The sequence below is a fragment of the Triturus cristatus genome, chromosome 10 (assembly GCF_964204655.1).
Source record: "Triturus cristatus chromosome 10, aTriCri1.1, whole genome shotgun sequence".
Taxonomy (NCBI): domain Eukaryota; kingdom Metazoa; phylum Chordata; class Amphibia; order Caudata; family Salamandridae; genus Triturus; species Triturus cristatus.
The window spans coordinates 154,980,875-155,006,421 of NC_140593.1; positions in this window are offsets into that span (position 1 = coordinate 154,980,875).

The following is a 25,547-nucleotide window of genomic DNA, read 5'->3' on the forward strand; positions in this document are numbered from 1 at the left end:
CTTGGAATTGGATAGGCATCAGTCCTGGTGACTGCATTGAGGCCTCTGTAGTCTACACAAAACCTAATTTCTTTCTTACCACCCTGGGTATGAGGTTTGGGTACTAGGACTACTGGGCTAGCCCAAGGGCTATCTGAAGGCTCAATCACACCTAATTCCAACATTTTCTGGACTTCAGTCCTGATACAGTCCCTGACATGGCCAGGTTGCCTGTAGATTTTACTCTTGACAGGCAGACTGTCCCCAGTGTCCACCTCATGGGTGCACCAGGTAGTCTGACTAGGGGTCAGGCTAAACATATGTATGTACTGTTGTAGAACTTGTCTGCATTCAGTTTGTTGATGGTCAGTGAGGCTGCTTGCCAAAGCAACACCATCTACTGACCCATCATCAGGGTTCTGTGAGAACAGGTCAGGGAGAGGGTCACTCTCCTCCTCCTGTTCCTCAACAGTTGCAATGAGCAAGCCCATGTCAGCCCTGTCAACATATGGTTTCAATCTGTTGACATGGAGCACCCTCAGGGGGCTTCTGGGAATTCCAAGATTCACCAGATAGGTGACTTCTCCCTTTTGCTCAACAATGTTATGGGGGCCACTCCATTTGTCTTGGAGGGCTGCTGGGGCCACAGGCTCCAACACCCACACTTTCTGTCCTGGCTGGTACACAGTCAGCACAGCCTTTTGGTCATGCCAAGTTTTTAGTAATTCTTGGCTGGCCTCTAGGTTTTTGGTTGCCTTCTTCATGTATTCGGCCATCCTGGAGCGGAGACCAAGTACATAGTCCATCACATCCTGTTTGGGGGGTTTGAGAGGTAACTCTCAGCCCTCTTTTACCAAACATAATGGACCTCTTACAGGGTATCCAAACAGAAGCACAAATGGGCTGTAACCAACCCCCTTCTGTGGAACCTCTCTGTATGCAAACAAAAGGCAGGGAAGAAGAAGGTCCCATTTCCGCCTAAGCTTCTCTGGGAGTCCTTTAATCATTTCCTTAAGGGTTTTGTTGAAACGTTCAACCAACCCATTGCATTGTGGGTGATAGGGGGTGGTGAATTTATAAGTTACACCACACTCCTTCCACATTGCTTTCAAATATTGTGACATGAAGTTGGTACCTCTGTCAGAGATGACCTCCTTTGGGAAACCCACTCTGAAGAAGACTCCAATGATGGCTCTTGCCACCACAGGGGCTGTGGTGGTCCTCGGGGGAATTGCCTCTGGGTACCTGGTGGCATGATCCACTACCACCAGGATAAACCTGTGCCCAGATGCAGTTGCAGGGTCAAGGGGACCAACAATGTCAATCCCTACCCTTTCAAAGGGTACCCCACCACAGGTAGTGGTATTAGGGGGGCCTTTGTTGTGCCACCTGACTTGCCACTGGCTTGGCAAGTGACACAGGAGCGACAAAACTCTTTGGTGTCTTCTGACATATGTGGCCAATGAAAATGTGGAACAAGCCTGTCCCAGGTCTTGTATTGGCCCAAGTGACCTGCCAAAGGGATATCATGTGCTAGGGTCAAGAGGAACCCCCTAAACTTATGAGATATTACCAACCTCCTGGTGGCTCCAGGGGTTGGATCTCTACACTCAGAATATAGGAGTCCCTCATCCCAATAAACTTTATGGGACCCACTAGCACTCCCAGCAGCCTCAGCAGCAGTGTGCTGTTTGAGGGGTTCAAGAGAGGGGCAGCACTGTTGCTCCTTACTCAGATCTTCCCTAGAAGGGCCCCCTGCCCCCAAGAACTCAACCTGATCAGGCTCAAGTCCCTCTGGGGCAGTTGCTTCTTCAGGATCTTCTTCTCCTCCCTCAAGAGGTGAATCTGTGATCTGAGACAGAGGGGAAGGCACTGCCTTAGCCCTACTGCTCCTCTTCGTGGGAAGCACCTGGTCCATGGTTTCAGGATCCAGAGCTGGTTCAGTGTTATGCATTTTGGCCTGTGACCTGGTCACGGCAAATACCTCTGCAAGGATGCCCAACATCTCAGCATGAGTCCATAACTCTACTTCAGACCAGGCTGAAGTCTCTAGATCATTGCCCAATAGACATTCCATAGGGAGGTCTACACTGACTACAACCTTCTTAAGGCCAGTTACCCCTCCCCAGGAGAAATTCACAACTGCCAGACTATGGTTGGTCCTGACATTGCTTGCTTTGGTTACCTGGTACATTTCACCCAGGATGATCTGTCCAGGGTCCACAAGATCCTCTGCAACCACGGTGACACTAGCACATGTGTTCCTGAATGCCAAAGCCTGTTTGACATTTATTACAGGCTGCTGTTTGTATTTGCCCAGATTACTGGGGCTCACTAGGAAGGACATATCAATGTCTCCATCACAAATCAGCAATTCCTGAGTGCATACTCTGACTAGGCCAGAGTCCACTTCAGAACCCAAGGTCAACCCTACTACACCCTTATTCTGTGTACCACCTCCACCAGTAGCTGAACTAGGGGGAACATTTGCCTTAGGGGCAGGAGTGGTGGTGGTTTGGTCTTTGGACTTGTTACAATCAGAAGTCCAGTGCCCTTTCTGTTTACAGAATTCGCACCAGGGCTTCTTTTGTCCTTTTCCCTTGATGGATTGTGAATCCCCACCAGATGCAGATTTTTGGGGCCCTTGTGAAGACTTCTGGTCTTTTGACTTATCCACACCTTTCTCAGAATCCTGCTTCTTGGTGTCACCCCCTTGGTTCTGGGTTTTCTGCCTCACCCTGGTTCTGACCCATTTGTCTGCCTTCTTTCCTAATTCTTGGGGAGAGGTCAGATCAGAGTCCACCAGGTATTGATGCAACAACTGGTTCTGGCAATTATTAAGGATCTGTTCTTTCATCATTAGATTATTCAATCCCTTGAAATCAGTAACCCTACTGTCAACCAGCCAACCCCCCAGAGCCTTGGTTGTGCAATCTACAAAGTCAATCCAGTCCTGAGTCTGTGCCTTCTGGGTGTCTCTGATCGTCAACCTGTACTGCTCAGTGGTTAAGCCAAACCCATCTATCAGTGCACTCTTCAGGACTTCATAGTCATCAGCATCCTCTTCTCTAATAGTGAGGAGCTTGTCTCTGCCTTTATCTGAAAAGGAGAGCCACAAGTTTGCTGCCCACTGCTTTTGGGGGACCTGTTGTACTCTACAGGCCCTTTCCATAGCAGTTATCCACTTGTGGATATCATCCCCACTCTGGTAAGGAGGAACAACCTTGCTCAGGTTCCTATGGTCTGGAATATATTCTCTACCTCTAGGGACACTGTTGCTGACACAGGGGGGTTCTAACCCCTCTCTTCTAGAAGCTCTCTGGAGCTCAAAGGCTTCTCTATCTAATGCCAACTGCTTGGTTTTGAGGGCAAATCTTGCTTCCTCATACTGCAGCAGTTTGTACATTCTGTCAGAGGAGGTCTCCCTTCTAGGAAAGTAGGAGCTCCTCTGCTGGACAGATTCTCTGCCAGAGTGATAGGAGTTGTCAGACTCCCTAGAAAGGGACCTAGGTCTTTCCTCCACTCTGTCAGTTCTCTTAGGAAGAACTCTTCTGTCCTTTTCAGACCCTTGTGGATCTGGCCCCTCAACCACAGAGTCCTGGTCATCCTGATTTTCATCATCTGACCCAGACACTGTAAGTGACCCACCCCCTGATTCAGACCCATTAGCTCCTAGAGCTAATCTAAGATCATCTGCTGTCAGCAGATCTATGTATTTGTATTTGTGTATTTATAAAGCGCGACATTCATCCCAAGGGACATCACGGCGCTAGTGAACAAAACACTAACTAGAAGTGGGAGGGGAGGGAAGAGCGCTCTGAAAGAGATTAGTGGATTGGAAAAAATATGTTTTTAATTTCTTTTTGAACATTGAGTATTCCTCAGTCAAACGTAGATGTAAAGGAAGCACATTCCAGTTTGTAGCTGCTACTTTAGAAAAAGATTTGTCACCCATCTTAGCTTTGGATGTACGTTTGACTGAGGCCAATGCCAAATGGCGTGATCGCAAATTACACAGAGGTGCATGGAATTTTAATCTGCCATGCAAAATTTGAGGGGCAGTTTTGTATAAAGTTTTATGAGCAAAACACAAAAGCCTAAAATTAGCTCTTTGACGTACAGGGAGCCAGTGAAGTTCCCTCATGCAGAGAGAGGCAGAACTGTATCTGCTTTTATTACATACCAGTTTGGCAGCAGCATTTTGGACTACTTGCAGTCTATTAAACAAAAAGTCAGCCATACCAACATATAATGCATTACCGTAATCCAAATTGCTCATCAGTAGTGCCTGGGTCACAGTTTTTCTATAGTTCAAGGGAATCCAAGGGAAAAGCCTTCTGAGGAGTTTTAATATAGCAAAGTTTTTTCCACATATCGACCGGACCTGGTTCTGCATGGACAGGGCATTGTCAAAAAAACCGCCCAGATTCTTGGCGGCCTGTCTAGGTTCTGGAGCAGTTCCCAAAGCCTGGGGCCACCAGCTATTATCCCAAATTGTCTGGGCTCCTCCAAAGAGTAAAATCTCAGATTTTCCGGCATTAAGTTTTAAACCGTGTCCTGACATCCAGTTTGATATTTCGGTAAGGCAATTAATTAGATTGTCCTTAGAATCCCCTTTATGCAGCTTATCAGACAAAGGGACTATCAATTGTGTGTCGTCTGCATAGGAGCATAAATCAAAGCCCCATTTCTTACTGATAGTTGCCAAGGAAGATACATATAAATTAAAAAGGGTAGGGCTCAGGGTGGCACCCTGTGGTACTCCGTAATCAATATTCTTAGCCGTAGAAGAATAAGGACCCATCTGAATTATCTGAGTTCTGTTTTTTAGAAATGAAGCGAACCACGCTAACGCATTTCGACATATTCCTTTTTCGTGTAGGATTTGCAATAATTTATCATGAGATACGGTGTCAAATGCTGCTGTGAGGTCCAAAAGGATCAGTGCCACCGTTTTTCCCTGATCCACTAAGGATCTGATATTATCTGATACGGCTAACAAAGTGGTCTCAGTACTGTTATTAGCCCTGAATCCAGTTTGAGAGGGGTCAAGTAGATTGTTGGATTCGATAAAGGCCGTAAGTTGTCTATTGACCAACTTCTCCAGAACCTTAGATAGGTATGGTAATTGCGAAATCGGTCTATAATTGGCAGTGTCATAGATTTCAAGGCCGGGCTTTTTTAGGAGCGGGAAGACAACTGTCTTTTTCCAAATATCTGGAACAGCAGCGTCTTTTAATGATTGATTGAGGACATTAGTAACATAAGGACAGAGTGTTAGCACCAGCCGTGAGAAGATAAAATGTGGGCAGGGATCCAATGGTGAGCCTGCCTTAACTTCGGTCATAACTTTGGCCACTTGCTCCTCAGAGAAAGAGGTCAGCCTATCAAGATGGCAGTTGGCTGCCGGATGAGGAGCTAATTTTCCCCAATCCTTGCCGGCATCCACATCTGGGGATGCAAAAGTGGTGTAGATTTTTGTCACTTTGTTAATGAAATAATTATTAAGGAGTTTGCAATTCTCAGGGGAGGGTGCCATGGCTTGTGAAAGCAGAGAAGGCTTACGGAGTTCTCGAATTATTTTATAAAGTTCCTTGGAAGAACCACCGGTTTCTTCAATTCTTTTAGAGTAATACTCAATTGTGGCCTTTTTTAGAGCTCCATAGTAAGTTTTTTGTTTGGCTATATAGATACATTTATCTGTACTAGATTTTGAAAGTCTCCATTTATGTTCTTTAGATCTACAGTCTCTTTTCATGAGTTTTAAGTTTGAAGTACACCATTTTTCTGATTTTTTTATGGCTGAAGTCCAAGTCATTCTAGGAGCACACCGATCAAGTGCTTCTTCAATAGCAGACTGAAGCTGTGTAGCCGTTATGTTTGTAGAGATTTGTTGTAGGGGGTTTAGATAGCTAGGATTTGGTTCCAGGCCCTAGGCCTTAATTGACCCGACATCTCGGTTTGTGGAGTATATTTAAATAAACCAAAAGAGAAAGAGATTAAAGAATGATCCGTCCATGTCAAGGAACTAATTTCCTGAACACTTAATGATTCTATGTTAGAGAATAAAAGATCAAGTGTATGGCCGGCCACATGGGTTGGTTCAGAGATCATTTGAGACAATTGCAATATAGCCATATCGTTTTTAAGGTGTCCAACACCTGGATTTGTAGGTCCTTCATAATGAAGATTGAAATCTCCTATGACTAGGAACTCATTATACTGCAGACAGAGAGGAAGTAGTTGTGAAAGTAAGTTAGTGCTAAAAGCAGCCTGATACCCTTGCGGGTTATAGATGACCGCCCCACCGAATGGTTTGTGGTCACTGGCGGACACTGAGAACACTAGAATCTCATGTGTACCGGCTTTAGTGACTAAAATATCAGAACAGGTGAGGTGGTCTTTATATACGATTGCAATCCCCCCTCCTCTCTTACCGCCCTTCCTGTTAAGTTGCAGAATTTTTTATCCGAGTGGTAGGGCGGTGACAATGTCAGGAGTATTATTAGCGTCCAGCCAGGTCTCAGTAATAAAAACTATGTCTGGGCTTAGATCATCCAATAAATCCCAAATTTCAATACTGTGTTTGGGAAGTGATATAGCATTAAAATAGATACAGTTAAGATTAATCCTATTGTGTTTGAGTGTACAAAGTGCCTGTGGGTAGGTAGATTGCTGCGTGCAGCTATCCCATTTACAGTGATTGCAAGAGAAAGGACCTTCAAAATGTTCAGGAGATGCTCTAACACAAGCGTTATCAGGGCTGAGAGAGTGTCCTATCTCTGCAAGCACCAGAGAGGTATAAATGAAGGGCATAGAGTTGATAGCTACATTTTGAGCATTATTTGTGGGCCCTGGGCTCGGTCGGACGCGGACGGGCGCAGACGGGCTTGCCTTCGGCACGCCTTCGGCGCGCAAGCGGCGCGCCCGCTGCGCGCGTCCGCTGCGCGTCCGTCTTTGCATCCGTTTTAAGCTTGCCCCCACCGGAAGTCACGGACCACTAGAGCGCTAACGCAAACCTTCCTGTGCGAAAATGGCGCTCTGGCTCCGATTTTAACTAAATTGGATTTGGATCAGCGAATGTGCAAATGTGCAATTCAATGGGCAAAGAAGTTAGCAGCAAAATGTCTCAAGGTACAACACTATTTAAAAACGATTTTTCGTTTAATTAAGTTAAAATGAATTTAGCAGCAGTAATACGAAATCAGGAGCAAGTTTTTTAGTTAAAATCAATACAGCATTAAAATAACTCTCAGCTTTCCCCACACACTCTTAGTCAGGTCACCTATCAGGTGTAGTGTGGAGGCATCTGTCCTAGCTTCAGGTGCCTTGCAGCACACATGGCTTTCAAGTCAAAGAAAGTCATGTCCTTATACTGAGGCTGGGTGGACCCACTGGTTCCAACCCTTAAGGACATTCTAGTGTTGTGCAGTGTTGTACTACCTACACTAGTTTGTGGCCTACTGATCCTAGCTTGAGCTGTAGAAAGGGTGTGCTATCCCTTGGCACACAGCTCTAAGTTCAGTAGAACTTATTGATACAAAGCTTGACTTTATATGTACCTTGAGTTCCTATAGTGGTTTTCAGTTAGTAATTCAAATAGAGATTTTCTGGTAAAACAATGGCAAGCTGGAATCCCACACGCTGCCCACCAATATGAGAAGTTGGCCTGGTATATGCTGTTCACTATTTAAAGTGGACACCTTTCACCAGTACAATTCGACTCTTATGGTAGTAGGTTTAAGACAACCTTTCAAGAAAGCTATCCTAGTGGTAGCTGTGGAGAGCAGCCTTCAGGCTAAGTCTTTAGAGGAATGTAAATCAGCTTGTTTTATTTTATAATCTCTTGAATCACTAAATGAAAGGACACCACACAGGTATATATATCAAATATATATGTATTTATTACTAACAACTCTCTGCTAATCTCTTTATGAGATTAGAAGTCAGGAACATATGCATAAATCAACGTTTCACAATAAATTAAGCATAAATATGGCTGGGGCCCTAGGGGCGTACCAGACCATATACTAAAAAAGAGACTTAATAACAACGACTTGCAAAGGGACAAGGCCTAGGGCCTTCAGAAGCGCTGGAGCCTCATGAAACCACCCAAGGCAGGTAAGTTAGGGACCCACGGGAGACGCATGCAGTGTGAGAACACAGCCGCGAATCCCTATTGACTTCAATGGAGCAAGTCGCGATTGGAAATTAAGAGTTTTAGGATGCTTCGGGAGAGTCTACAAGCTAGTCACTTACAGGGTAAGTAGCTCTAGAGCCAACACCCACAGGAGCACTGTAGTGCTGGAATTACCTCACCCAGGGAAGCCGGGTGCATAGGTGTCTTTTGGTGTCGGGTCGTGGCGTCGTTTTCAATGTGAGACAAATAAGACTTGCTGCTTGTGAAGACAGAAGTGTCCGGTGGAATCCAAGGCTGGATTCAGAAGAAGGAAGACCTGATAGCAGAGGGGACAGTGTTCAAAGTCACTTGGCAGTGACCCGGGGCAAGGAAGATGGATGCCCACAGTCGTCGGGTGATTTCAGGTGATCCATGGGTGTCTTGACTCTTCAGCCACGAGGTCCAGGAGGCATCGACGACAACCAGGAGCTGGATTCGGCGTGTCCCATGAAGTCTGCAGCTTACTGCGATGTCAGTGACCAGATTGGAGCCAAAAAGCCTTGGTGACAGCAAGTCTTGTGGAAAGGATAAAAAGTCAGCGGTGCAGACCAGCAAGGTCTGAGGGACTCACCCAGCAAGGGTAAGTCAGGGCAGGCCTGGAGCAACCAGGGAAGTCCTTTGGAACTATAGAAAGGTCTTCAGGGTACCCACAAGCCAACCGGCAAGGGATCGCGAAGACGCCTCAGAAGGATCCACTCAAAAGGGGCCCACGGTCACTCGGGATGGGTAGACCTCGGATCTTCGGAGGGATTTCTGCTAAAGGCTTGGATCACACGTGGTCCAAAGCACAGGTTCACAGAATGTTGAGAAGGGATTGCACTCGAAAATAGTGCACCTTACCCAGGGATTGCAGTTCCTCATCACTCGTGGGGTCCACTTGCCTCAGTGTCGCTGGGGACTCACAATGGCCTTGGAGAAGTCAGAAAATCCTCTTCCTGGGCTTCAGGGACTTCGGGCTCCGGCGGGAGCGATGGAGTTTGCGACCGATGATAGCAAGATTTGGTGCCTGCCAAGCAGGGGAGTCACTCCTTGACTCCAAGGGAGATTCTTCCGTCTTCCAAATTTCAAACTTCCGGGATTTGTCTACAGAGCGTCGTCCAGGTGTATCTAGTTTGCAATGGCAAGGGTTCCCTAACTTACACTGAAAGGAAGGGAGGGACTAGCTCTATGACCCCACCTATGGGAGGGTCAGGGGAGTGGGTGGCTACACCCACTTCCCTTTGTCCAGTTTTGCGCCAGAGCAGGGGCAGGTAGCCCCTGAGCCGGTTTGAACTGGTGTATGCACAGAGTAGCCTACTGCTCCCCCAGCGCAGGACTTCAAAGCACTCTAGGAGTGCACCCACCCAGCCCCAATACACTAAACTCTGTCTGGGAGATGGTCACACCTCCCTGTGACAGGATGCCTATTGTTGGGCCTCCTCCACTGCGAGTTTCGGTCCTCAGCAGGAGGGCAGCCCAGTGTCTGTGACTGGTGGCATCCATTTTGTGATGCCGGGGCTCTTCAGGATTCTACCGCGTTTCCACAGTAGGTACATGTCTATCCCTCTAGAAGGGTGGGATCATACTCCCACACCAGTTACTGGTGTGGGGGTATGATTCTAAAGAATTTGACACCAAACACGACATGTTTTGATGCACCCATCCCAAAGTTAGCATTTACCGCGAGGTTATAATGCACTTAAGAGTATATGGTTTGACCGCATTCACAAACAGCCCCAGAGAATGGACTCTGAGAGCTGCAGAGGGTCCTGCTCAGGCAGAGGCACCCCCTCACATGGAAACCAAGCACCCTGCCCTCAGGATTGATAGGGCCTGCCTTAGGGGTGACTGATAGGTTTAAATGTGTGTGCAGGAGAGATATAGTGAACCTTTATCTCAGTGAGGAGTGCTAGTACCACCTCGCCCAGGCTGCAGTAGCAGGCCTGTGGTGTCAGATTTAGTCTGCTTCCCAGGGGTGGCATAATACATGCTTCAGCCCCTGGTAGGCCTGTGAAGTACCTATGCCCTTGGTACCTAAGGTACCATATACTAGGGACTCAGAAGGCACCACAGTAGCTGTTAGAATTGGGGATCTCTGGTTGGCACAGGTAGGTACTTGTGACAAGCAGGGACCTTGTCCTCCAGTCAGGGTAAGGGGATACTCTCTTAAAATAACCCCTGCTCACCCTCTAGGTAGCTTGGCGCGAGCAGACAAAACTTATCTCAGAGCGTAATAGGTTAAGCATTTGTGACCATATACAGTAACTCAGTGACAACCACAAATGGACACCACACTATATTTATATCAAAAATAGTGATCTTTTATATAAAGACTTAGCACAAGACCAAATAACGACAAAAATGACATACACAGTTCAAGAATATGATTTCAGAAAGAGTTCTTAGGTTAGCGACAAAATCATTCACCTTAGCGTCAGTTTTAACCCACAGTACCTGGTGATGCGATAAAAGTTCTTAGCGGCGCTCCGGCGTTGAAAATCAAGGCGTAGCTTATCCGGTAGAAATGTACTCACTAAGGCACGATGCGACAAAATTCGGCCCGCTAACGAGCGGGGCGACAATTTCACCCGCGATTATCTTGGTTGGGTCTGTGACGATATTCGCAGCGCTAAAAAAATACCTCACGCTAACGAGCGGTGCGATGATCTTGGCTTGTTCTGCGACGATTTCACACAACAGCGGCAGGCTCTGCGAAGAAGTTCGCAGAGGTAGAATTCTTCCCGCTAACAGGCGGAGCGTGGATCTTGGCTGGCTCTGCTGTCCGCAGCGATGAAATTCGGCCCGCTAACTAGCAGGGCGATGATTTTTCCATCGCTGATCTGGCTCAGCGGCAGCAGGCTCTGCAACGATGTTCGCAGCGATAGAATTCTGCCCGCTAACAGGCGGAGCGGGGATCTGGGCTGGCAGCGATCAAATTCGGCCCGCTAATGAGCGGGGCGACGATTTTTCCAGCGCTGATCTGGCTCAGCGGCAGCAGGCTCTGCGCCGATGTCCTCAGCGATAAAATTCCGCACGCTAACGAGCGGTGTGATGGAAATTCTCTCGCTAAGCCGGCTGTGCGTGAAAAAGTGGAGATCTTAGGTTTCTTTCTTCTTGGCCAGCTTCCCAACAGCAGGCACAACTTCCAGAGGCCCCACAACTGGTTCCAGCACTCTAGGAAGGCAGAACTCACACAGCAGAGTTCAGGGGGAAGCTGGGGGTGAAGTCCTTTTGTTCCTGGGACTTCTTATCAGGAGGCCAGCTCTACTCAAGCCCTTGGAGATCTTTTAAGCACAAGTTGAAGTAAAGTCTTTTGTAGTCTTTCTCCTCTCCTTCAGCAGCAGGGCAACCACTGCAGGCCAATACCCCAGGTCAGGGACAGTACTCCTCCTTACAGCTTTCCCAGTTCCATCTCTTCACGCAGAGGCTCTTCTTGTCAAGCATGATTTAGTTTCTTGGGAGCAGTGTCCCAATACTTATACCCCTAATTCCTTTGTTCCTCTGGGGTAGAGGGGCATTTGCCCAGCCAGAACCAGTTCCTGAGCACTTTGTTGACATGTCTCGGACTTTCCATTCAGGGTGCAGGGCAGAGACATCAGACTCTCCACAGGAGATGGAGCCAGCATTGTGGTGGCAGAGCACAGCCCTATTCAGAGTCCAGGTGCACTCCTCCCACCCATCTGGATGTAAATCTCTCTATTCACCACCAGGCTACCTAGCCCTGCCCTCTGGAATTCCCCAGCCCTGTCACTCACAGAAACCAGACAGCAGATACACATCATAGCAGAGGCGGGCTGAAATGGTTAGGCAAGCAAACACCAGCTTTCTAAAAGCGGTATTTGCAAACACAGAATATTAAAATAAACTTTACTAAAAGATGTATTTTATTATTCTGAGTTCAGGCATACTAAACTTTCTACCATGTTCCTTGGATCTGTTAGGATCATAGAATGTAACAATTCTAACAGCCCATTCTGGCCTATGGGAACAGGTAGCCTTGCAATAATGAAAAATGAAAATGGCTGTAATTCACTATTAGGACATGCCACACACATCAGGGCTCGTCCTACCTTATGCTTACAATGCACCCTGCCCTTGGGCCTACCATAGGGGTGACTCACATGAAGTAAAGGGAAGGTTTAGGGACTGGCAAGTGGGGGCACTTGCCCAGTCAGCATGACACCAGACACCAGACACCAGTCACCAGACTGCACGCAGGTTCTGCAATGGCAGACCTTAGACATACTTTACAAGGCTGCTTCTGTGGGTGGCACAACCAGTGCTGCAAGCCCACTAGCAGCATTTGGATTTACAAGCCCTGGGCACTCCTGGTGCACTTTACTGGGGTCTGACAGTAAACAAAAAAATCCAATCATGGAATCCAACTAACACAGCAATTTACAACAGGGAGCACTTGCACTGTGGCACTGTTGGCAGTGGCACAGTGCTCTGAGCAGCTAACACCAGCAAAACACATGAGGCACCGCAACAAAAAGTGGAAGGGAGACTCACGCCAAGGCGCCAGGTCTAACAGTATCCAATCACTAGTGCACCTAATATGCACTCCATGTTGTTTAGTGAGAACAGAGAGAGGCTGGGGCCCTGATTAGCAGGGTCCCAGCCAGACTATAGCCAGAAACCAGTGTAAACATTAGAAAAAAAGTGGGGGGCAACATAAGAGGCAGATCCTACTCTCCTACACACCACAAACACCACCACCATCAACACTGCCAATACTACCACCAATACCACTACCATCAATACCACCACCAATAATACTACTACCACCACTACCAATACCACCACCACCAATACCACCAACACCACCAATACCATCAGCAATACCACCACCACCAATACCACCACCACTGATACCAACACAAATACCACCACCAATACCACCAATACCAGAACCATCAATACCACCACCTCTACCACCACCACCACTAATACCACTACCACCAATATGATCACCACTAACAATAACACCACCACCAATACCACCAACACCAACAATACCACCACCACCACCAAAACCAATACCACCCCAATGTCATTGCCAATACCAATACCACCACCAATGCCACCAATTCTGCCTCCACCAATACCAATACCACCACCACCAAAACCACCAAAAAAAACAGTACCACTAATGCCGCCACCACCACCAATACCACCACCACTGATACCAATACCACCACCAACAATACCAATACCACCAGAAATACCACCATCACCAATACAAATACCATCACCACCAATACCACCACCAATACCATCACCACCAATACCACCAAAATAACCACCGCCAATACCACCACCAACGCCAATACCACCACTGCCAATACCACCACTGCCAATACCACCACCACCATCACCACCAATACCACCACAAACACCACCACCATCAACACCACCAATACTGCCACCAATACAACTACCACCAATACCACCAGCACCACCAATACCAATACTACTACAAATAATACCACCACCAATACAAATACCAACACCACCAATACCAATAACACTGCCAATATCAATACCACCACCAATACCACCACCAATACCATCACCACCACTAATGCCACCACCATCAATACCACCAACAATACCCCCACCAATACAACCACCACTACTAATGCCACCACCACCAATACCACCACCAATAACACTAACACCAATACCAATACCACCATCAATACCACCACCAATACCACCGAAACCATCAATACCACCACCACTGATACCATCACCAAGACTACCAACACCAATACCACCAACATCAATACCACCACCTCCACCACCACCAATACCACCACCACCAATACCAACAATATCACCACCACCAATACCACAACCAATGCCAATACCACCACTAACAATACCACCACCATCAAAACTGTCAATACTACCACCAATACGACTACCATTAATACCACCACCACCAATACCACCACCACTACCAATACCATCACCACCAATGTCACCACCAATACATCACCAATACCACCACCACCAATATCACTACCACCAATACCACCACCACCACCACCAATACCAGCACCAATACCAGCACCAATACCAGCACCATCAATACCACCACCACCACTAATGCCACCACCACCAATATGACCACCACTAACATTAACACCACCACCAATACCACCATCAACAACAGTACCACCACCACCACCAATACCAATACCACCACCACTACCATTGCCAATACCAATACCACCAATTTGGACACCACCAATACCAATACCACCACCACCAAAACTACCAATACAACCACCACCACTAATGCCACCACCTCACCCAGTACCACCTCCACCAGCACCAGCACCACCAATACCACCACCAGCTCCACCAATACCACAACAACCACCAATACCACCAATACCACTACCACCAATATCACCAGCACCACCAATACCACCACCAATACCAGCACCACCAAAATCACCAGCAATACCATCGACAATACCACAACCACCAATACCACCACCACCGATACCATCCCCAAGACGACCACCACCAATACCACCATCAATACCACCACAATCAATACCACCACATCCACCACCAATAATACCACCACCACCAATACCACCACAACCAACAACACCACTAATACCACCAATACCAACACCACTAACAATACCACCACCACCAATACCACCACCAATGCCACATATACCACCACCAATACCAACACCACCACCACCAATACCACCATGAATACCAAAACCAATACCACCACCAATACCAATACCACTGCCAATACCAATACCACCAATTTTGCCACCACCAATACTAACACCACCAAAACCACCAATAAACCACCACCACTAATGCCGCCACCACCACCAATGCCTCTACCACCAATTCCACCACCAATACCACTAAAACCAATACCACCAATACCACCACCATGAGTACTACCACCACAAATGCCGATGCCAATACTGCCACCACTAATACCACAACCAATACTAGCACCACCCCTATTACCACCACCAATACCACCACCAATATCACCACCACCAATACCAACACCACCACCAATGCCACCACCACCAATACTGCCACTGCCAATGCCACCACCACCACCAATATCACCACCACCACCACCAATACCACCATCAAGACCATCACCAAAACCACCACCACCACCAATACCACCACAACCACCAATACCACCACCACTGAAACCATCACCAAGACGACCACCACCAATACCACCACCATCAATACCACCACATCCACCACCACAAATACCACCACCACCAATACCACCACCACAAACACCACCACTAATACCACCGCCACAAATACCACCACCACTAAAAACCACCACCACCACCACCAATACCACCACCACCACAAATACCAATACCACTGCCAATACCGATACCACCAATTTTGCCACCACCATTACTAATACCACCACCACCAAAACCACAAATAAAACCACCACCACGAATGCCGCCACCACCAATGCCACTATCACCAATATCAGTACCATCACCAATACCAATACCACCAATACCACCAATTCCACCACCACAAATACTACCACCACCAATGCCAATACTAACACCACCACCAATACCACCACCAATACCAACACCACCCCCAATACCACCACCAATACCATCACCACTAATACCAACACCACCACCAATGCCACCACCACCAATACCACCACTGCCAATGCCACCACCACCACCAATACTACCACCACCAACACCAGCAATACTACCAATACAACCACCAGTGACACCAGAACCAAAACCAACACCACCAATACAACCACCATCAATACCACCACCACCAAAACCACCCATATCACCACCAATACCACCACAGCCAATATCAACACCACAAATACCACTACTACTAATACCACCATCACTGATACCATTACCACGACCACCAGCACCAATACCAATACCACCACAAATACCATCACCACCAATACAAATACCAACACCACCAATACCACCACCTCCACCAATACCACCACCATCACCACCAATACCACCAATATCACCACCACCAATACCACCACCAATGCCAATTACACCACCAATACCACCACCGCCAATACCACCACCACCAATACCATCACCACCAAGACCACAACAAACACCAACACGATCAACACCACCAATACTGCCACCAATACCACTACCACCAATAACACCAGCACCACCAATACCACCACCACCAATACCATCACCAATACCACCACCACCAATACCACCACAACCACCAATACCACCACCACCAATACACTCACCAAGACGACCCCCACTAATACCACCACCATCAATACCACCAGCTCCACCACCACCAATACCACTAACACCAATACCACCACCACCAACACCACCACCAACACCACCACTAATACCACCACCACCAATACCACCACCACTAACAATACCACCACCACCAATACCACTTCCAATGCCAGCAATACCACCACCAATACCAACACCGTCACCACCAATACCACCACCAATACCAATATCACCAATTCTGCCACTACCAATACTAATACCACCACCACCACCAAAACCACCAATAAAACCACCACCACTAATGCCAACACCACCAAAGCCACTACCACCAATACAGCCACCACCAATACCTCCACCAATACCACTACCAATACCACCAACACCACCAACACCACCACCACCAATACCACCTCCACCAATTCAATACCACCACCAGCAATATCAATACCATCACCAATACCACCACGAAACCCACCAGTAACACCACCACGAATACTACCACCACCAATGCCAATACTACCTCCAATACCACCACCAATACCACCACCACTAATACCAACACCACCACCAATGCCACCACCACCAATACCACCACTGCCAATGCCACCACCACCACCAATACCACCACCACCACCAACACCAATACTACCAATACCACCACCATTGACACCACAACCAATACCAACACCACATATACCACCACCACCAATACCAACACCATCAATACCACCACCACCAATACCACCACCACCAATACCACCACCACTGATACGAATACCACCACCACCAATACCATTATCACCACAAATGCCACCACCACCAATACAAATACCAACACCACCAATACCACCACCAATCCCACCACCACCAATCCCACCAGTACTATGACCAATACCACCACCACCAATACCACCACCAATACAACCACCACTACTAATGCCACCACCACCAATACCATCACCAATACCACTAACACCAATACCACCACCAAAACAATCACCACCAATACCACCACCCCCTCTACCACCACCAATACCACTATCTCCACTTCCACCAATACCACCAACACCAATACCACCAATACCACCACCACCACCAATACCACCACCACCAATACCACCAATACAACCACCAATACCATCCCCACTACCAATACCACCACCACCAATACCACCACCACCAATACCACCACCACCAAAACCAATACCACTGCCAATACCACCACCAATACCATCATCACCACCAATAACACCAATACCACCACCACCAATGCTAATACTACCACCACCAATACCACCACCAGTACCAACACCACCACCAATGTCACCACCATTGACACCACAACCAATACCAACACCACATATACCACCACCACCAATACCAACACCATCAATACCACCACCACCAATACCATGACCACCAATACCACCACCACTGATACCAATACCATCACCACCAATACCATTACCACTGCAAATGCCACCACCACCAATACAAATACCAATACCACCAATACCACCACCAATCCCACCACCATCAATCCCACCAGTACCATGACCAATCCCACCACCACCAATACCACCACCAATACAACCACCACTACTAATGCCACCACCACCAATACAATCACCAATACCACTAACACCAATACCAATACCACCACCAATACAATCACCACCAATACCACCACCACCTCTACCAGCACCAATACCACTATCTCCACTTCCACCAATACCACCACCACCAATACCACCACCACCACCAATACCACCACCAATACCATCACCACTATCAATACCACCACCAATACCACCACCACCAATAGCACCACCACCAAAACAAATACCACTGCCAATACCACCACCAATACCACCATCACCACCAATACCACCAATATCACCACCACCAATGCTAATACTACCACCACCAATACCACCATCAGTACCAACACCACCACCAATACCACCACCAATACAACCACCACTACTAATGCCACCACCACAAATACCATCATCAATACCACTAATGTCAATACCAATACCACCACCAATATCACCATCAACACCACCAATATCACTAACAACAATGCCACCAACAGTACTACCAACAGCAATACCACCACCATCACCAATAACAGTACTACCGCCACCACCACTAATACCACCACAATACCACCACCACCGCCGCCAACACCACCACCAGCAACACCACCAATACCACCACAATCACCAATGGCACCACCACCAATACCATCACCACTAACACCACTACCACCCCCACTTTTAAAAATACCACCACCAAAACCACCATCACCATTACCAATACCACGAATACCACCACCAATACCACCGCCACCAATACCACCAATACCACCACCACCACCAATACCACCAACACCAATACCATCACCACTATCAATACCACCACCACCAATACCACCACCACCAAAACCAATACCACTGCCAATACCAATACCAGCACCAATACCACCATCACCACCAATAACACCACCACCAATGCTAATACTACCACCACCAATACCATCACCAGTACCAACACCACCACCAATACCAACACCAACAATACCACCACCACCAATAACACCACCACCAATACCACCACTGCCAATGCCACCACCACCTATACCACCACCACCAATACAAATACAACTACCACCAATACCACCACCACCAATACCAACACCAATACCAATACAGCCATCACCAATACTACCACCACCAATAAAGTCAATGCCACCACCAATACCACCAATACAACCAATACCACCACCACGTCCAATACCGCCAATACAACCAATAACACCACCAATAGCAACACCAATACCAGTACAACCACCACCAATATGCCCATCAATACCACTATGGCTAATACAAATACCACCATCACCAATACCACCAACACCAATACCAATACCACCACCAGCAATACAAATAATACCACCACCAATACCAGTACCACCACCAATACCACCACCACCAATACCACCAATGCCACTGCAACCACCACCACCACCATTACCACCACCCCAGTACCAGCACCACCAATACCACCAATTTCAATACCACCACCACCAATACCAGTACAATCACCACCAATACCACCATCAATACTACTATCACCAATACAAATAACACTGCCACCAAAACCACCAATACCAGTACCATCATCTCCAATACCACCACCACTATACCACCACCACCAATGCCACTGCCACAACCATTATCATCACCACCAATACCAGAACCACAAATACCACCAATCTCAATATCACCGTCACCACCCCCAATACCAATACCACCACCACCAATACCAGCACCACCACCACAAATACCAATACCACAACCACCACCACCAATACCACCACCACCACCAATACCACCACCTCTACCAATACCACCACCAATACCTATAGCACCACCAATACCACCGCCACCAATTCCAGTACAACTACCACCAATACCACCACCAATGCCACCACCACCAGTACGAATACCACTACCACCACCACCAATTCCAACACCATCAATACAAATAACACCGCCACCAATACCAATACCACCACCACCAATACCAGTATCACCACCACCAATACCAACACCAGTACCAATACCACCATCAACAATACCATCACCATCAATACCACCACGACCAATATCACCAATGCCACCACCACCATCAATACCCCCACCACCAATACCACTACCATCAATATCACCACCACCACCACCTATACCACCACCAATACAAATACCACCACCACCAATACCAATACTACCAACACCAGTACAAATACCACCACCAATACCAACACCACCATTACCAATACCACCACCAATACCAGTACTGCCACCATCAATATCACCCCTATTACCAATACCATCACCAATACCTTCCATCACCACCTATACCACCATCACCAATAACACCAATGCCACTGCCATCACCACCAATACCACCACCACCAATAACACCAATGCCACCACCACCAATACCACCACCACCACCAATACCACCAATACCAATACCACTACCACCAATACCACCACCACCAATAGCACCACCACCAATACCATCACCACCACCACCAATACCACCAATACAAACAATACCACCACCAATACCACCACCACCAGTACAAATACCACCACCACCAATACCACCAACACCAATACAAATAACAATGCCACCAATACCACCACCACCAATACCAGTACCACCACCACTAATACAAATACCACCACCAATACCAGTACAGCCACCACCTATACCACCACCAATTCCACCACCACCAGTACAAATACCACCACCACCAATACCACCACCACCAATACAAATAATGCCACCAATACCACCACCACCAATACCACCACCAATACCAGGACCACCACCACCAATACAAATACCACCACCACCAACAACAACAACAATACCACCACCACTAATACAAATACCACCACCACTAATACCAATACCACAACCACCACCACCAATGCCTCCATCACCAATACCACCAATATCACCACCACCTATAGCACCACCAATACCACCACCACCAATACCAGTACAACCACTAACAATACCACCACCAATACCACCACCACCAGTATGAACACCACCACCACCAATACCACCACCATCAATACCAATAACACCACCACCAATACCACCACCACCAATACCAGTACCACCACCGCCAATACCAACACCAGTACCAATACCACCATCACCAATGCCACCACCACCATCAATATCACCAATGCCACCACCACCACCAATACCCTCACCACCAATAACAGAACCACCAATACCACCAATACCAATACCACCACCACCACCTATACCACCACCACCAATACAAATACCACCACCACCAATACCATCAACACCAATACAAATACCACCACCAATACCACCCCCATTACCAATACCACCACCAGTACCTACCACCAATACTACCATCACCAATAACACCAATGCCACTGCCACCACAACCAATAACACCAATGCCACCAACACCAATACCACCACCACCAATACTACCAATACCACCACCACCAATACCAATACCACCACCAATACCAGTACCACCACCACCAATACCATTACCACCACCACCAATACCAATACCAGTACAACCATCACTAATACCAATACCATAACCACCACCACCAATGACACAAATACCACCACCACCAAAAAAAACAATACCACCACCACCTATAGCACCACCAATACCAGTACAGCCCCCACCAATACCACCACCAATGCCATCACTACCAGTACAAATACCACCACCAGTACCACCACCACAAATGCCATCACCACCAATCCTGCCAATGCCACCACCAATTCCACCAATACAACCAATACCACCAATACCACCACCACCTCCAATACAACCAATAACACCACCAGTACCACCACCACCAATAGCACCACCACCAATACCACCCACTCTACCAATACCACCACCAATAACACCACCACCCATATCACCACAACCAATAACACCACCAATACCAGCACAACCACCACCAATACCACCACCACCAATAAAAATACCACCAGCACCAATACCAATACCAATAACCACCACCACCAATACCACCACATATACCACCACCACCAATACCACCACCACCAATACAGCCAATGCCACCACCAATACCACCTATACAACCAATACCACCACCACCAATACCCCCACCACCTCCAATACTACAAATACCACCAATACAACCAATAACACCACCAATAGCACCACTATCAATAGCACCACCAATACCAGTACAACCACCACCAATACCACCACCAATACCACCACCAGCAATACAAATAACACTGCCACCAACACCACTACCACCACCACCAATACCACCACCACCAATACCACCAATGCCATGGTCACCACCACCATTACCACCACCACTATTACCAGCACCACCAATATTAATACTACCACCACCAATACCAGTACAATCACCACCAATACCACAATCAATATTACTATCACAAATACAAATACAACCACCACCAATACTAATACCACCACCAATACCACCACCACCAATACAAATAACACTGCCACCAATGCCACTAATACCAGTACCATCATCACTGATACCAGCACCACATATACCACCAAAACCAATACCAAAGCCACCAACACCAATATCAGTACAATGACCACCAATACCACCACCAAAACAAATACCACCACCAATATCAATACCACCACCAATACCTGTACCACCACCACTAATACCAATACCACAACCACCACCACCACCAATACCACCACCACCACCACCAATACAACCAATACCACCACCAATACCAACACCACCTATAGTACCACCAATACCACCACCACCAATACCAGTACAACCACCACCAATACCACCACCAATGCCACCACCACCAATATGAATTCCACCACCACCAATACCACCACCAACACATCAATACAAATAATACTGCCACCAATACCACCACCACCAATACCAGTACCACCACTACCAACACCAGTACCAATACCAACATCACCAATACCATCACCACCAATACCACTACCACCAATATCACCAATGCCACCACCACCAATACCCCCACCACCAATACCAGTACCACCAATACCACCAATACCAGCCCCAGCACCACCAATACAAATACCACCACCACCAATACCAATACCACCAACACCAGTAAAATACCACCACCACCACCATTACCAATACCACCACCAATACCAGTACTGCCACCACCAATACCACTCTCCATTACCAATACCAAACCAGTACCAATACCACCATCACCAATACCTTCACCATCAATACCACCACCAATATCACAAATGCCACAGCCACCACCACCAATACCCCCTCCACAAATACCAGAACACCAATACTACGAATACCAATACGACCACCACCACCAATACAAATACCACCACCACCAATACCACCACCACCAATACCAATACCACCAACAGCAGTACAAATACCACCACCACCAATACCACCACCACCATTACCAATACCACCAGCAATACCAGTACCGCCACCAGCAATACCAGCCCCATTACCCATACCACCACCAATACCTATAACCGCCGCCACCACCACCAATACAAATAACAACGCCACCAATACCACCCCCACCAATACCAATACCAGTGCCACCACCAATACAAATACCACCACCACCACCAATATCACCACCAACAATACCACCACCACAAATACCAATACCACCACCACTAATACCAATACCACCTTCAATACCAGTAGCACCACTACTAATACCAATACCACAACCACCACCACCACTACCTCCACTACCAATACCACCACCAATCCTGCCGATAAAACCAATACCACCACTACCACCACCACCTATAGCTCCACCAATACCACACCCAATGCCACTGCCACCAGTACGAATACCACCACCAATACCACTACCAATACTTCCACCATCAACACAAATATCTCCGCCACCTATACCAATACCCCCACCACCAATACCAGTACCACCACCACCAATACCAACCCGAGTACCAATACCACCATTACCATCACCACCAATACCACCACCACCAATACCACCACCACCAATACCCCTACCATCAATACCAGCACCACTAATACCAATACCACCACCACCAATACCACTGCCACCAATACAGCCAATGCCACCACCAATACCACCAATACAACCAATACCACCACCAATACCATCACCACCTCCAATACCACCAATACCACCACCAATACCACCACCACCAATAGCACCACCATTACCAGTACAACCACCACCAATACAACCATCAATACCACTATTGCTAATACAAATACCACAACCACCAATACCACCACCACCAATACCGCCACCACCAATGCCACTGCCACCACCACCACCATTACCACCAGTACCAGCACCACCATAACCACCAATATCAATACCACCACCACCAATACCAGGACAATCACCACCAATACCACCATCAATACTACTATCACCAATACAAATACCACCACAACCAATACCACCACCACCAATACTAATGCCTCCACCAATACCACCACCATCACCACCAATACAAATAACACTGCCACCAATACCACCAATACCAGTACCACCATCACCAATATCACCACCACTATACCACCACCACCAATGCCACTGCCACAACCACCACCATTATCACCACCAATTCCAGAACGACAAATACCACCAATATCAATACCACCGTCACCACCACCAATACCAGTACAATGACCACCAATACCACCACCAATACAAATAACAGCACCACCAATACCACCGCCAACAATACCACCAACACCAATCCCAATACCACCACCACTAATACCAATACCACAACCACCACCACCACCACCAATACCATCACCACCACCAATACCACCAATACAACAAATACTACCACCAATACCACCACCACCTATAGCACGACCAATACCACCACCACCAATACCAGTACAACCACCACCAATACCACCACTACCAGTACAAATAACACCACCACCAATACCACCACTGTCAATACAAATAACACCACCACCAACACCAGTACCACCACAACCAATACCAACACAGTACCACCATCACCAATACCATCAGCACCAATACCACCACCACCTCCAATACCACCAATATCACCAATGCCACCACCACTACCACAACCAATAACCCCATCACCAATACCACCAATTCCAATACCACCACCACCACCAATACAAATACCACCACCACCAGTACCACCACCAGCAATACCAATACCACCAACACCAGTACAAATACCACCACCACCACCATTACCAATACCACCACCAATACCAATACCACCATCACCAATAACACCAATGCCACTGCCACCACCACCAATATCACCATCACCAATAACACCAATGCCACCACCACCACCAATATCACCACCAATACCAGCACAACCACCACCAATACCACCACCGCCAATACAAATACCACCAGCACCAATACCAATATCACCACCACCAATACTACCACATATACCACCACCAATACAAATACCACTA